The following is a 13,180-nucleotide window of genomic DNA, read 5'->3' as shown; positions in this document are numbered from 1 at the left end:
GGCGGTCGATGGGGCTGTGGCTTGCCTGGTGTGTGCGGCCCCCTGCCTAGAAGATCAATGGTCCCCCACCACCACCACCACACATCCCTGGCCCTGAGGAGCTGGGCCAAGCAGGCTCCTCAGGAACAGAGAACAGCCCATCATGGCCCAGGCTGGTCCCACCCATCTTCATTCTTAAGCCAGGCCTGGAACAGAAAAACTGTGGACTGGTAGTCACTAGGGGTACCCCTGGCCAGACCCAGACTTGAGAGTGACACGAGGTACATGCAGTGGCCATCTAGCATCCCCTGCTGCCAGGCTGGGGTTACTAAGCATCTCTTCCTCCCTGCCAGGCCTCAGTTTCCTCCTAGAAAATGAGTGTGGGGCAGCTATTAGCTGAGTTTGCAGGATTCAAAGTAAAACTACTGCAAGCTGGGCCCTGAGCATCTCTCAAGACCAAGTATCCATGGCCAGGAGCAACAACGTTTGTCTGGACACAGAGCGGACAGGGGCAGCAGATTCAGTGCTGTCACGAGCTGCGGGTAGCTGCTTTAGCACACCTCCACCTTGCAGGCCAAACGTCCTGGTAGGAGCCTCCACTCTACAGAAGTGGAGGACCAGGATAAGAGGAGTGCCTGAAATTTTGGTGGAGTAAGGATAGCTGGGTCCCACTAGTTACCTTTAAGGAGCCCAGAGAGATAGGAGCAGAGGTACTTCTGACTCAAACAAGATTGCCTAGGCTGTGCAGTCTTAGTCCAGTCTGTGAACCTCTCTGGTCCAGGCTGAAATTGGAAGTGGAGACTCTCGGTTGCCTCTTCCTGGTAGCATCTAGCACCCCTGGGGCCTCAGGTTAAGGCTGATCTGCCCACACCAGCCTCCTGGGAAGAGGCCATCTCTCTGCTGCCCTGTGTCCTCATCCAACCTCTAGAAGCAGCAAGAGTGAGTGGATACAAACCTGACGTGATGCAAGAGGGCAGGCCTGGGTGAGTCGATTCTGTGGGTGGCTTGGGACAGGTTCTAAACCCTGGGATGTGGCTGGGGAAGAACTGGGGTTCATGTTATCATTTTCCCCAAACTTCTGCTCTATTCTGACCAAAGTAGTAAATCAGCAGACAGTGTGAGCCCGTGGGCAGCCCACCATGTTCCAGAGTACCCCCGTCAAGGAGAGGTCTTTCCAGATGGAAAGAGCCAGAAGGAAAATGATCAGTCTAGCTTGGGGCCATAAGGTGGATCTTGCCAGGGAGGACACTGCTGGACACTGGAGATAAAGAGAAGGCAGTGCTGATGCACCAGTGTGCCACGGTCATCACTGCCCCACAGGCTTCCTCAGACTCAGCCGTGGTAAGAGCAGCCGCTCTGTGATCCCTCCTGATCCTGCACATCAGGGATGCCAGCTTCGGCCACACTGGAATAAAGCACTGGGTAATTCTGTCCCATGTGGCATCAACTCAGGTCCAGCAGCTCCCAAATGCCCCAGCATCAGTCACACTACACACACACACACCCCACACACACCATACATATCACACACACACACCCCACACACACCATACATATCACACACACACACATACACACACACACACACACCACACCATACATACCACACCACATAACACACACACACACACACACACACACACACACACACCATGCCACATACCACACACACACATTACACAGATATACTACACATACCACACCATATACCACACACATATACCACAATCACACTCACCACACACATACACACCACACCACACCACACACACCACACAGCTTATACTATACATACCACACCACATACCATACACACATACCACAACCACATACACCACACCATATACACATACAGAGACATACAAAGACACACAAGCACACACAAGCACACACACACACACTGGAAGGACCAAAGTGAGACAGTGAATTCCAGACAGGACAAGATCACTCAGAGCTGTGGTTGTCTGAACAAGGCCTGCAGGATCTCAAGCTAGGAAACATTCTAGCACGAGGAGAGGTAGGCACAGGAGCCTCTTCCACCCCTCGGTGCTGGGAAGACAGCCAATCTTCTTTAGCACGTGGCCCCAGCTAGGTTAACCACAATCCAGTGGGGACCTCACACTCAGGAGTACCAATTGGACTTGGTGATCTATAAACAAACTAACAAAAAGCATGAAGTTTTATGGGTGGGGTGGGGTGGGATGGAGCTAGGAAGAGTTAGAATTGGCAAGTGAATAAGATCAAAATACTTTGAAAGAAATTCTCTAAGAATTAATACAATCAACTCAGGGTTGTATTAGTGGGTTGGCATTAATATATTACCAACAAGAACTTGGGAAAGATGTCACCATAGCAATATCAGTGGTGTATGTGACGCTTGGGAGCCAGACTAGGAGGTCTCTGTGAGTGCCAGGCCAAGCTAGTCTACACAACGAGTTTCAGGCCTGTCTCAAAAAATGACAGGGATGGCTGTGTTAGGTTGTGCCTTTAATCCCAGCCCTCAGGAGGCAGAGGCAGTTGGGTCTCTGTGAGTTTGAGGTCAGCCTGTTCTACATAGTTACATCCAGCCCGCCCGAGGCTACATAGTGAGAACCCATCTCAAAAAGAAAGGAAGGAAGGAAGGAAGGGAGGGAGGGAGGGAGGGAGGGAGGGAGGGAGGGAGGGAGGAAGGGACGAAGGGAGGAAGGAAGGAAGGAAGGAAGGAAGGAAGGAAGGAAGGAAGAGAAAGAAAAAAGAGAAAGAAAGAAGGCAGATGGTGGTTGTGGGCCACTTGAGCTTTTAACCCCAGCATTGGGAAGGCAGGGACAGGTAGATCTCTGCGTTCAAGGCCAGCCTGTTCTATGAAGGGAGTTCAGGACAGCCAGGGCAACATAGAGAAACCCTGTCTCAAAAACTCAAACACTCAAAAAACGAGAAGAGAGGAGGGAGGGAGGGAGGGAGGGAGGGAGGGAGGGAGGGAGGGAGGGAGGGAGGGAGGGAGGGAGGAGCTATGAGTTGGGGTAGGGAAGAAGGAGAAACAAATGAGAGGCAGAGAAGGCTGTCTCAGCAGTTAAGAACACATACTGCTCTTGCAGAGGACCTGGGGTTAGTTCCAAGCACCCACATCAGACGGCTCACATCCACTTGTATCTCCAGTTCCAGGGAATCTGATGCCCTCAGGCATCTGAATGCACAAGGTGCACATAAGCACAAACAGGCTCACGTGTGCTTATACACACACACACACACACACGAACACACACACACATACATGAACACACACACACGAATACACACACACACACACACACACGAACACACACACACACATGAACACACACATACACACACACACATGAACACACGCACACACACACACACACACACACACACACACGCACACACGCACGCACGCACGCACACTTTCTTTTAACCAGAAAAAGAAAAAAAGCAACAGCAGCCCAAAACAGAACAACACCAAAGAAAGAGAAAGGAGAAAGCAGACAACAATTTAATTGTGTGTTTGATTTTGCTCCAAATGTCCAGCATGTTGTCATGTCAACATGTCGTCAAGGTAGCAGGGTCCCTCCTTGAGCTGCCTCCCTCCTCATCCTCTCTGTGACTGGCGTGTACTCCGTTCAGATGTGTGGCTCAGGCTCTCAGCCCCACTGACTCTATACACCATGTGTGGGTCACCGAGGACCCCAAGAGAGGGTGGGTCACGGGTAGCTCCTGGGTACATACATGTCCCACCAAGTCTCTCAGCCCTCCTGGGTGGTGGTCCTACTTCCCAGATAGGAATATAGATGAGGGGGCAGAGCAGAGAGGGAGGGTAGGCACCCAGTGGCCAGCAAAGCTGAACAGGGAGAGGATTCTGGCTAAGAACTTAGCCTCAAGACCTACAGGTCAAGGGTCCCTTGTTTATTTGCTCCAGGCCCCCATCCACAGCCCTTCTGACCAGACAGGATACCAGTGTGCTGTCCTCATGTGCCCCCCATCCCCTGCTATCAGCCTCTATGGTGTATGCTGAGTGAGCACACAGGAGTCCCAGCCATGGCCAGCACAGAGTAAAGAGCGATGGATGCATTTAATCCTTAGAAAAATAGCAAGGCCGGCTCAGCGTCCCAGACACACAAACCCCTCTTAGCAGGCAGAGCCAGAGCCCAGCCCTCCCTTGCCACCAGGTCCCCAGGATCTAGCCGGAGCCTCACCCACCATGCACCCAGGCAGCTGGGGCAGGTGCCAGACAGACATGGCAGGCGGGCAGTGGAGAGAGGCCAGCAGGGCCTCTCCTCATGTCCCCACCCAAGCAGTGGCCAGGGCTCTCTGCCCATCCCAGTGCCTCAGAACAGATGGCCAGCTTGCTCAAGAAGGGATAGTGAGATGAACAAGACACTCTCCCCACCCCAGAGGCTTTCCCCATTCCCCCAGACTTTTCAGAGAGAAAGAAGAAAAGAAAGAAGCCCACCAAGAGTCAAAAAGAGATACTTCATGGACTAGGGTTTGTGGCCAGCAAAGAGGTATCAGAAGCCACGTGTGGACAGCTGTATCTGAGCCCGTCAGGAGCAGGCCAGGCTGGGCGTGGTGGCCCATGCCTATAATCCCAGTACTGGAGAGGCTAAAGCAGGAGGATTGTGAGTTCAAGGGCAGCCTGGGCTACATGATGAGCCCCTGCCTCGAAAAACGTAAACAAGACAAAAATCAGGCCAAAGCCAGTGGAGGGGGTGGGAGTGGAAAATGTGGAGGAATGGAAATGAACCCTCAGCTGCCACCTAGTAGTGTGGCCACTTTCGATAATGCTTCTCTGTGCACATGTGTGACTGTACGTGCATGTGTGCGTGCACAGGCCAGAGAAGGATATTGGTTCACTGACCTGTCACTTTCTGCCTTATTCTCATGAGTCACAGTCATATACTGGCCCTGGAGCTACGCATGCAGCCAGTCAGCCCAATGATCATCTTGCTGAAGTCTTTACAGCTCCGGGGCCATAGGCATACTCATCTATGCCCACCCTCTTAGTGAGTGCCACGGATTTGAACTCAGATCCTTATGCATGGACACGAGCTTTTATCCGCTGAGCAATCTCCTCAGCCCCTGCCCCTGGATGTGTTGAGAGAGACCTTTACCAGAACTTCCATGAGTCGCTGTGATTTCTAGTGTTTTCCTGGAGGGTGAGCCAGGATAGCCCATCTGTACCCTCCCACCTTTCTCCTCCCCCCTCCAGCTCCTCCAGCAGCCAACAAGCAGAACCGTAGGATAAGGTTCCCAGACCAAGCCATACCCTGCAGTTCCCACAACCTTCCCGAGCTGCAACTTTTGCTCTTTGCTCCAAGACCAATTGATTTCTTGCTGCTATGGCCTAGCAGGACCTTGGTGTGGCTGTCAGTGTTAAGAATGGCCCAGTGACCTCCGCAGGCCACTCCTCCTCAGGTCCATCCCAGCCACCGGACACTGGCCAGTGTGAAGCCCCAGTCTGGGCCTCTAAGCATGCCCACCCGAAAGTGCTGCTTTTGGTTGCTACCTTGGTGAGTCAGTGAGGTTGGCACCCATCTGTGCTGTTTTGCAAGACCCCAGCTGCCCCTCCTTTCCTACAGTCATGTGAGGAAGCCCACCATGTTCGAAGGGGGGATGTGTGGCCAGTGACAGTCAACAAAACGTAAGCCAAAGGCACTTCCTTCTCTTTCTCCCACTCTCCCTGCTCCCTTTCACCCCCTCCACCCCACTACCTTGGCACCTCATACACTTGAATGGACAGATTAACTGGGAAGGAGCCAGAGGCCTGGATGAGGGAGGGACCTGGGGCTACATGCAAGAGACTGAAACCGTCTGCTTTTGGTGGGTGTGGTAAATGCACCTGTAATTCCAGAGCTGGAGAGACTGAAACAGGAGGATTGTGATTTCAAGGTAATATAACCAATGCACATCTCAAAAATCCAACAGATGGACTGTAATTCAGTGGGAGAGCCCCTGCCTAGAATCCCCCAGTGAGGGGCTGGGGGCGTGGCTCAGTGGTAGAGCCCCTTCCTAGAATCCCCCAGTGAGGGGCTGGGGTGTGGCTCAATGGAAGAGCCCCTGCCTAGAATCCCCCAGTGAGGGGCTGGGGTGTGGCTCAGTGGTAGAGCCCTGCCTAGAATCCCCCAGTGAGGGGCTGGGGGTGTGGCTCAGTGGTAGAGCCCCTGCCTAAAATACCCCAGTGAAGGGCTGGGGTGTGGCTCAGTGGTAGAGCCCCTGCCTAGAATCCCCCAGTGAGGGGCTGGGGTGTGGCTCAGTGGTAGAGCCCCTGCCTAGAATCCCCCAGGGAGGGGCTGAGGTGTGACTCAGTGGTAGAGCCCCTGCCTAGAATCCCTCAGTGAGGGGCTGAGGTATGACTCAGTGGTAGAGCACCTGCCTAGATTACCTGAGGGAGGGGCTGGGGCGTGGCTCAGCAGAAGAGCACCAATTTAGCCTGTGCAAATCCCTCAGTTTCATCCCCAGCACTATAACAACCAGGTACATTCTGATTCTGCTCACCTGGACATCTGGAGATGGTGGCTACAGCTGCTCACATCTCTTAGCCTCATGAATTGGTGCTTAAGTAGCTCTGGGTCACGCAGCCTAAGCATGAATGCATACAATATGCAAACACAGCTCAAGATTATACATGCCCAAACACACAGGAGCCCAACAATGGCCAGGCCAAGGACCCTCTTGGCAGGAGCAGGTCCTTCATCCTGCTGTCTCCCCAGCTTGGCCAGATTGCTTGCTTGGAAGGTACCAGCTCTGGGTAGAGCCAAAGGCCAGCTCAGGGCCTCGGGGACTCTCATGTCTGCTTCTCACCTCTGCCTGCTCTGGCCTCTCCTGGCTGCCCAGTTCTCAGAACCCATGAGACAGGCTGGGAGTGGCGTGAGGGAGCTGCAGAGCCGGTGTGGACCCCCGGGAGCGGCTTAGCTGCAATTCCCTGGGTCAGCGTATGAGCCCAGCCTCTGGTCTATCAACCAGATGGTCGCTTCAGCAGGGAGAGAAAAACCTGACACGCCATTTCAAACCGATTTCACGGCGGGCCTCCGGAGAGCCTCACTGCGCTCCTGACAATCCGATCTGTTGTGAATAAATATGACAAAATTGCCAATTACAGAGGGAGGCCTCAATGTCGCTCAGGCCAGGCTGGCTATGGTCGCACACTCGGGGGCCAGCACCATCAGGGGGACGGCCCAGCGGACAGAGAGAGCTTGGTCCAGATGAAGGGGGGTGGTGGGGCTGGGGCCATGTGCTGCACCAGCAGGCCCAGGGACAAGCCACCAAGGTTAGGCACCCTGCCAGCCTGGCAGAGGGACCCGTTGCCTATGGCCCAGTTCTGGCTACGGCTCTTGGACACATCCCAAGGCCCAATTTTCCTAGGTGGCTTCACGAGAATGGGGCAGGTGCAGGCGGGGATACAGGCCTGTATAGAGCCTGGAATTTAGCATATGCGCGCGTGCGCGCGCGTTTGTGTATGTATGTGTGTGTGTGTGTGTGTGTGTGTGCGCGCGCACACGCATGTGCATGTGTGCATGTGTATGTGTATTTATGTATGTGCTGGTACATTTCTGTGCAATGAATGTGAAGGCCAGAGGACATACCTGGAGGTCATACCTCAGACATGGCTCACCTTATGTTTTTTGAGACAGAGTCTCTCCGGCCTGGAGCCCATCCTCTAGGCTAGGCCAGGGTCTCAGGAATCCGCCTGTCCACACCTCCATAGCAGAGAGTACAAACAAGAACCACCATGTCTGCCTTTGCATTTTTTATTGGTTTACTTATTTATTTGTGACTGTGTGTTCAAGCACATGTGTGCATGTATGTGTGCATGGACACACATGAATGCAAAGACCACACAGGCCAGGAGAGCGCGTCACACCTCCGTGGAGCTGGAGTTATAGACATGGGTGCTGGGAACTGAACGTGGGTCGTCTGAAGAACTCCTGAGCCATTTCCCCAGCCCCAAGCTCAGGATTGCTAGCCAGCGCTTCCAGCCAGCAGCATCTACCATCAGGCTTTACAACACAGCTCTTCTCCAGCCCGAGAGGGAGGAGGCCACACAGCTGGGCAGGCACCTGCCTGGCCCCCAACGGACTGGCAGGAGCTGAACACAGACAAATAAACTCATGGCTCTCAGCATGTCCACAGGAACACCAAGGACCCCTGATTGCCTTTTGACACCTATTTCAACCTTACCCATGGCATAGGAAATCAGAACTGTCTCCACTCCAGCAGGTCACAGTGAGCTGCCCAGGTTTCCTGCCATCTTGAAATTCATATCCAGGATGGATTGAAACCTGGGCTCACACGTAGCATGGCCGTTTACTCCAGGTTGGATGTGGCCACTGGCATCTTGAAGCGAAGCAGTTCACCTGCATGAAACTTTCTTGAGATTATGCCCATTAGCATTTCTCTTTGGAGGGAGTGGGGGATTCTCAAGGCTTAGGAGACCCTTACAAGGCCTTGCCCCTCCCCATGATTTCAGTTGTCACTACAGGACATGAGAGATTTGTTAGGGTAGAGGACCTGGGGTAGGGGAGTTGGGGGTGGAGAGATGGCTCAGACAATAAAGTGCTTGCTTTAAAACCATGAGGCCCTGAGTTCAAGCCCCAGGACACATAAAAGGGCATAGTGTAGGGCTGGTGAGATACCTTGGTAATTAAAGGTACTTGGCACCGAGCCCGGTGGCCTGACGAGTCAGGAATGGACCGACTCTCACAAGTTGTCCTCTGACCTCTATATGTGTGCCATGCTGTTCCTATCACTAACCACCCCACTCCCACACAAATAAATACATAAGTGTAATATCTTCGAAATGTCAGGTACATGCATGTGCATGTATTCCCAGTAAACGGGAGGTGGGAACAGGAGGATTCCTGGGGCTCAGTGGATGACCAGCCTAGCCTACTTGGCAAGTTCCAGGGCAACACACACACACACACACACACACACACACACCTGACAGCCTCTGAGAAACACTGGGACACTGGGGTTTGTCCTCTGGCCTCCATACATGTGTATGTGGGCACACACGTTTTCTTAGTTAGGGTTTCATTGCTGTGAAGAGACACCATGACCAAGGCAACTCTTATAAGTACAACATGTAATTAGGGCTGGTTCAGTCCACTATCATCATGGCTGGAAGCATGGCAGCATCCAGATAGATATGGAGCTGAGAGTTCTACATCTTCATCAGAAAGCATCCAGGAGTCTACTGTCCACAGGCAGCCAGGAGGAGGTTCCTTTCTCCATTGGCACTGAGAGCCCTCAAAGCTTGCTTACACAATGACACACTTCCTCCAACAAGGCCATATCTATTCCAACAAGGCCACACCTCCTAATAGTGCCACTTCCCATGGGCCAAGCATCTTCAAACCACACACACACACACACACACACACAGAGAGAGAGAGAGAGAGAGGAGGAGAGAGACAGAGACAGAGAGACAGAGAGAGACAGAGACAGAGAGACAGAGACAGAGAGAGACAGAGGGACAGAGAGAGACAGAGACAGAGAGACAGAGACAGAGAGACAGAGACAGAGAGAGACAGAGAGACAGAGAGTCAGAGAGACAGAGAGAGAGAGAGACAGAGAGACAGAGAGAGAGCACTAGTCTGGGACTTGCTGGTGTTTCCTGAGTCTTCTGTGCTTCTCTCTGGAGCCCTGACAGACTCAGTGGCTCACCTGGCTGGACCTGGCTGGACCTGGCTGGAATTTTCCTGTGGCCTACTTATTGGCTCCGCCTCCATCCAGGATGAACTAATGTTTCCTTATTGGGGGGAAAAAAATCATACGGCAATAAGGTGACAAGCAAACACCACAACTATTTACTGAGAGAATTCACAGTGGTTCCCCCAAAGGGAGTCTGGGCCACAGTACACTGGGTCTCAGAGGGACGCCCTGGCAGTAGACAGAGTAGAGACCGCATACCGGTACTGGTGAGGTAGAGACCATATCGAGCAGGCTGGAGGTTGACTGATGGTGGTGTGTCCCCAGTTCCTGGTCCTGGGTGATTTCAAGTAGGGGCAACTTTGGCTTAAGAATGAAGCCTGTAAAAGAGGTGACAGAGATGCAGGGGTGAGTAGCAGGTCTCATGTGAGGCACAGGCAGAATGGAGCGCTAGCCATAGGCCCTGAGGCATCACACACCATCAAATCCAGAAGACAAAGCCACAAAGCCTGTGCCTGGCCTTCCACAGGCTCCAGCTTCCCATCCAGAAAGGACCAAGAGCAGAAGAGTCACCTACCGGGTCCCATCACCCAGGACTTCAGCCGTCATGTCTCTTGTTTCCCAGTGTTAGGCTGGGCTGTACCTGTGTGGGCCAGGTCTGTACCAAGCCCACTTGTTCTCCATCCACAATAGGTGACTAGGGTCCATCCTCAGACACATCGCCTAGCCCCCATGCTGAATCTCATGGGCTGGAGGTCCAATGTCAGTCTTGCCAACTGGGCCAATAAACTCAATGCATAGAATGAGCACAGCAGAAGCGGGAACTATGGGGTTTATCTTAAAGGAGCTCAGTGTCTCGTGCAGACTGAACAGATGGCTGCTGATCCACCATCACCATCTCTACCATCCCCGTCATTACCTCTATCATCACCATCATCATCCTCACCATCCTCCTCATCACCATCATCACCATCATCGCTATCAGTACCATTGGCCCCGTCACCATCACAACCGTCACCATCATCACGGGCATCACCACCACCTCACCGTGAGTGTCACCATCACCCCCTCCTCACAGTGCACCTAGCAGCCTCCAACCACCCAGTTGTCTCCTCCTGGGGACAGGGACTCCCACACCCCTTCACCTCAACGCCCCTCCTGGGATGGGACAGTTTCAAATATTCCTCAGAGAATGTTTGAAACCCAAACATTTGGTCGGTACCAAGGAGAAACGAAATTCACCCCCACGCCACAGCCTGACAATACACAATTTAAAAAGTATTTTCAACTACCAAATAATGCAGTCCTTTCCAGAAAAGTCAGTCTCTACTACCTGTTGCATGGCTCTCATCTTCCTGGGGGCTGTGCTTCTCACATCATTGCATCATTAATGTCCTCAGAGTCCTGCATCTGTTCTCCCTCTGCGTCACACTGTTGGTGTGTGTGTGTGTGTGTGTGTGTGTGTGTGTATGTATATGTGTGTGTATGTGTATATGTGTATGCGTGTGTGTGTATGTGTGTGTATGTATATGTGTGTGTATGTGTATATGTGTATGTGTGTGTGTATATGTATATATCACTACCCAGTCTTTGTCATTTTCACTTTTAATGACCGTCTAGTATTCCTCTGAGTGTGTGCAATATAATTTACTGAACTGCTCCCTGATTGTTGGACATTTCAGCTGCGTCCATCTTTTTTCCTGGTCATTAAAACACTGTTGCAATGGATGTCTTCGGGCATGTAGCTGTTCCCATATTTTGGATAATTTCTCCACAAGAGCATCCCAGTGGGAACATTATTGGGTCAAAGGCGCTGAGCAGTTTAGCAGTGCTCACTACACACTGCCAAATCACTTTCTAAGAGAGCCAGTCCGGCTTCCAGAGCCACCACAGTGTGGGGAATTCTAGTTTCTCTCTCTGTCTCTCTCTTTGTCTCTCTCTCTGTCTCTCTCTGTCTCTCTGTCTCTGTCTCTCTCTCCCTCTCTGTCTGTCTGTCGTGTGTGTGTGTGTGTGTGTGTGTGTGTGTGTGTGTGTGTGTGTGTGTGTGCTCTTGCACTTGGGTTGAAATGCAGTGTCTTTGAGCCACGCTCCAGCCCCTCACTGGGGGATTCTAGACAGGTGCTCTACCACTGAGCCACACCCCCAGCCCCTCACTGGGGAACTCTGGGTAGGTTGACCTTGAACTCATCTACAGCCTTGAACCCAATCCTCTTACCTTAGCCTTCTTTGTAGCTGGAATGACAGGTCTGTCACCACAATCTTCTTGCTGGAATAGAGGACAGGCCTGGAAAGGAGACTGTAAAAGCAAGTCCCTCCAGGTCTGTTGCTGTGTGAGTTCTGCTCTACCAGACACTCAGATACATCTTAGAGGCTGTCTGAGCACTCCCAAGCCGGTACCCTACTGTGGGTTTAGGTTTTGTGACCTGTTGCTGGGTGTGTGTGAGGCCGTCGGAAGGACCCGCCCAGTCTGACTTAGCTCCTCTCAGCACAAATGGCTTTGGACACTTTTCTCCAACTATGTTCCCTGTCTTAAAAAAAAAGTTTATTTTGTCTTTATTTCTATTTCTATTTATGTGCACAGGGGTGGGTGTGGTGTGCATGAGCACAAATGCCTAAGGTATCCATCAGAAAAGATCAGATCCCCTAGAGCTAAAATTATAGGCAGTTGTGAGCTATCTGATGTGGGTGCTGGGAACCGAATCTGGGTCCTCTGCAGGAGCACTCTACACTCTTCCTCCTCCTCCTCTTCCTCTTTTCTTCTTCTTGTCCTTCTTGTTCTTCTTCTAATTTATATTTTATTTTATGTGCATGGATGTTTTGTTTGTATGCATGTCTGTGCACTATGCACATACCTTGTGATCACAGAGGCCAGGAGAGGGTGTTGGATCTCCTGGAACCAGAATTAAGGATAGTCATTAGCTGTGTGGTTGCTGGGGATTGAACCAGGACCCTCTGGAAGAGCAGTCGGGGTTCTTAACCAGTGAGCCATCTCTCTAGCCCGTCAGTTTACATGCTTTACTGTGGAACACACACACACCCTCAACACAGGACCATGTATTCCAGACTGGCTCCAAATCCACTATGTAGCCGAGAATGGAATTGAACTCCTGATCCTTCTGCCTCCACCTCCTGAGTGCTAGGATTTACAGACAAAAACCACCATGCCTTGCTTATGCAGTGCAGAGGGTGGAATCTTTACCCACACCGGGCAAGCACTCTACTGACTGAGTTGCAGTCATAGCTCCCACACCCTTTGTTTAGTAGCAGGGGACAGTGATCTAGTCAGGGGTGGACAGCCAGATAGGCAGGTGGTAGAGTCAGAGGAAGTGTCTCTGTCTCTGTGCCTGTGCCTGTTTCTCTGGCCTTCAAAGCCACAACCATTCATCATGGTTAGTGAACACATTGGGACCGGGTGATGAAAGGCTTTGAGCCCCCACCCCTCCCTTAGCCTCCCTGTGGGCCGCTGATGTTCCCTGGGGCCGAGCATGAGACTCCATCTGTGACAAGCATGGCAGGGGCAACACCTTGTTTTCTCATCTTCTGCCAGCCTGGGTTC

This window comes from Mus musculus, chromosome 5 (genome assembly GCF_000001635.26).
Source record: "Mus musculus strain C57BL/6J chromosome 5, GRCm38.p6 C57BL/6J".
NCBI classification, from domain to species: domain Eukaryota; kingdom Metazoa; phylum Chordata; class Mammalia; order Rodentia; family Muridae; genus Mus; species Mus musculus.
This window is presented reverse-complemented; position numbering follows the sequence as displayed.